The sequence below is a fragment of the Mandrillus leucophaeus genome, unplaced genomic scaffold (genome assembly GCF_000951045.1).
Source record: "Mandrillus leucophaeus isolate KB7577 unplaced genomic scaffold, Mleu.le_1.0 Scaffold16, whole genome shotgun sequence".
NCBI lineage: Eukaryota > Metazoa > Chordata > Mammalia > Primates > Cercopithecidae > Mandrillus > Mandrillus leucophaeus.
In genome coordinates, this window is record NW_012101587.1 from 6,635,096 (window position 1) to 6,639,392 (window position 4,297).

General features: G+C 34.8%; 1 pseudogene; it reads left to right on the top strand.

Moving 5' to 3' along the window:
• LOC105536524 overlaps nucleotides 1-4,297 on the top strand; it is a 144,292-nt pseudogene that overhangs the window by 87,433 nt on the left and 52,562 nt on the right.

A 4,297-nucleotide genomic window follows, 5' to 3' on the forward strand; every position in this document is an offset into this window, starting at 1 on the left:
TTTTTGAGACGGAGTCTTGCTCTGTCGCCAGGCTGGAGTGCAGTGACGCCATCTCAGCTCACTGCAATCTCTGCCTCCTGGGTTCAAGCAATTCCCCTGCCTCAGCCTCCCAAGTAGCTGGGACTATAGGCACGTGCCACCACGCCCAGCTAATTTTTTATATTTTAGTAAAGACGGGGTTTGATCATGTTGTCCGAGAGGGTCTCGACCTCCTGACCTTGTGAACCACCTGCCTCGGCCTCCCAAAGTGCTGGGATTACAGGCCTGAGACCCCATGCTCGGCCAGAACATACAATTCTTTTAAAATGTTTGGAACACTGTTCTATACCACTGATGATGAAATAACTTTGATGTAAACAAGGCGACCTTGTTAAGAGTAAAGATTCCTGGCCTACCCTGGGAGAATTCTGGTACAAATCATCAGACGATCCCACCCTGAGGAATGTTTTTATTGAACAAACTCCTAATTTGTCCCTTTCTTTCTCTCCTAGTTACAGCATGTTTGTTTTCAAGAAGAATTGAAAAGAAAAATGCATCTAGTGGTGCATTATTCCAATGTCTGTTGCCATTTTTCTACTGGAAGTCATAGAAGTAAGGAAGGGGTACGATAAAGAAAGGCATGCTGGCAGAGACCTAACCAGGGTGATTGGAATGGAAGAAACACAAACAATTTGGCTTCCCCAAATGCTGCTCTCTGCAGGAACTTCTCACCATTACAGGAGCAGGTGGCTCTTTCCAATGCTCCCATCACTCTGTAGAATTTGGTTGGGAATCTCATGAGTAGATAACAATCATTTTCAAATGGTAGAAAGCCAGCACACACAGGAGCATGTACAATATTTCAAAGTCATATTTGGTTCTGGCTACTTTCCTTTGGAAGATTGCTTTTTCCCGTGTGTATTAGAAAATACTTAAATACGGGGGTTGTTTTTATTTTTTTAAAGATAATATTTAGTTTTAAAAGGTTAATTGATGGCCATTACTGGAACATCGAAGAGTCCTGCTCCATTTTATGCCACCTGTCTCTGCCAAAATGGCAATGGCCTTGGACAATTATGTGAAATCAAAGAGTTTCATTTTGAAATTGAAAAATAATTTATAGATTTAAAAAATATACTTATGGCATTTAGCCCAACTAGGAAACTAAATTTAGAATCAATTGCACAGCGCTTTGAAACAATGCAGGATTATAAAACATAAGCTATTATGATACAAAAAGGCGAATGTTTGTGCAACTCAGTTTTATTGTGTAATTATCTTCTGGTAGCAGACTTCCCAGAAAAGGCTGCATGAGCTGGGCAAGTCACTGGGCCTTGGTTTGCTTATTTTTATGTTGATAATAATAAAACACTCAACCCACAAAATTATTGTAAAGATAAAAATGAAGTCATGTTTATGAAAGGATTCTGATGTATGTTTAAAGCCCTACAGAAATATTACTTTTACATATACATAAAATGAGAAGATTGAAATTTTTTACATTTTAAAAATAATTTTGAATGCCATAGATCTGTTATAGCTCTATTACAGAAATCATTGAACTTAAAATTAAGAGACTTGCATATTAGTAACCAACATACATTTTGCTAACTATGGAACTCTATATAATTAACATCCTTAGAGTTCTCATTTATGAATATTTCCTTCCTAAGTTACAAATATATAACTGGCAGTAAACCTTATTATACATTATTCAAATTTCTTGAAGTTCTCCAATGCTCCTGATTATTTTTGAAATTATTCTTTAAAAAAACATTGGGGAAACTCTCAGGACATTAGCGTGGGTGAAGACTTCTTGAGCAATACCCTACAGGCACAAGCAACCAAAGCAAAAAGGACAAATGGGATGACATCAAGTTAAACGGTTTCTGCACAGCAAATGAAAAAATCTACAAAGTGAAGAGACAACCCACAGAATAGATGAAAATATATGCAAGCTATCCATCTGACAAGGGATTAATAACCAGAATATATAAGAAGCTCAAACAGCTCTATGGGAAAAAATTGAATAATATGATTTAAAAATGAGCAAAAATCTGAATAGACACTTCTCAAAAGAAGACATACAAATGGCCAACAGGTGTAGAAAAAGGTGCTCAATGTCATTGATCATCAGAGAAATATAAATCAAAACTACAATGAGATATCATCTCACCCCAGTTAAAATGGCTTTTATCCAAAAGTCGGGCAATAACAAATGCTGAAGAGGATGTGGAGAAATGGAGAAAAGGAAACCCTGGTACACTTTTGTTGGGAATGTAAATTATTACAACCACTATGGAGAACAGTTTGGAGGTTTCTCAAGAAAAACAAAAATAGAGCTAGCATATGATCCAGCAATCCCTCTCCTAGGTATATACTCAAAAGAAACAAAATCAGTATGTTGAAGAGATGTCTACACTCCCACATTTATTGCAGCACTATTCACAATAACCAAGGTTTAGAAGAAACCTAAATGTCCATCAACAGACAAATGGATAAAGAAAATGTAGCACTTATATAAACCATGGATTACTATTCAGCCATAAAAATAAATGAGATCCTATCATTTGCAACAACACAGATGGAACTGGAGGTCATTATGTTAAGTGAAACAAGCCAGGCACAGAGAGACAAACATCGCATGTTCTCACTTATTTATAAGATCTAAAAATCAAAACAATTAAACTCTTGGAGACAGAAAGTAGAGGGATGGTCACCAGAGTCTGGGAAGGGTTGTCAGAAAGGTGGAGGTGGTAGTAATGGGTACCAAAAAATAGACAAATAAGACCTAATATTTGCTAACACAACAGGTGCTAGTAAAAAATAATTTTATTATTTTTTATTTCATTAAAATAATTTAATTATTTTAAATGTATGAAATTATTTTTATAGTAAAAAATAATCTCATTATACATTTTAAAATAATTAAGACTATAATTGGATTGTTTTTAGCACAAAGGATAAATGCTTGAGGTGATGGATACCCCATTTACCCTGTTGTGACTATTATGCATTGCATGACTGTATCAAAATATCTCATGTACCCTATAAATATATACAGCTTCTATAGACCCAAAATCTTTTTAAAAATAAAACTCATATAACCCATAAATATGTACACCTACTATGTACCTACAAACATTAGAAATAAGCAAATAATTATTTAAATATTACTACATTGCTTCCATAATTGCATTAAGAAGCCTTATCCCAAGAACATGAATAGATTAATGTATAATGAAAACATGTGATCTTTGATCAAGAATAGTATTTTAACGAATGGTGATTATTTGCTCAGAACAAAGGGTTCTTAAATTTCTTCGTGCCCAGTTATGAAGATAAGGCTTTAAGGACACTGTGTCATGGCAAAATTTACAACATTTTTTGGCTGAACATATTTTGGATCCACCAACATTCTATCATACATTTTATATCTAAGTAACATCTAAACCTAAGTCATCATAATTCCTGTGTGCATTTTTCTGTGCTCACCCATTCTGCATCAGAAATCGCATGCATATTGCTCTCAGTGTTACCCCGAAATATGTTCTATAAAGATCAACACTGACATTCCACAGTAACAGTGACACACAACATGTGCACAGCACAGACACATGGGGTACAGTAACCGGAATCTTTGTCAACTCCACTGCTGAAGTACTTTTGTCTCTAGTTACTAAAGGAAGAAAGAGAATCATAGACAAGTTTATCGTGAGACTGAAAAAGAAGCCAGTACTAAGGAGTATTAGAATTTAAAATGTGACTCATGCTTTTTACATTGCTTTCTCTTCCACACACACACACACAAGTTATTTTGTAATCAGAATCCACCTTTTGTTTGAATTTGTGCATTCTTAGCCAAGTCCATCTATTTCATATATATATTTAACTACTGCATTCATACCAGAGCTTTGTGTCTTTTTTTGGTAATAGAATTTGTCTAGTAAAATATTTGGCTCTTGTTTAGAATATTTTATTTATAGTAAAGAAAAGCCTTGTGAAGGATTGTAGTACCATGAAATTCAAAAACTGCATTAGCATTAGTTCAAAGAGAACTGCTATTTCAGAAGCCAATATTCCATGATGTTAAAATTAGTTTGTAGCATTTGGAGAAGAAACAAACATGTTACAAAACATTCTTGTATCAAAAATAATGCATATTACAGTCAGCTCACTATACACAAGGTGGTGGAGACAGAAGTTAGGATCTTGGCACCAAAAGGAGCCCCGCAGGATTAAAGGGAAAATAAATCTTTAATTAAAATGTCATTAGGGTTAATACTTTCTCTATGTGGACCAATAACTAGAGAATGAA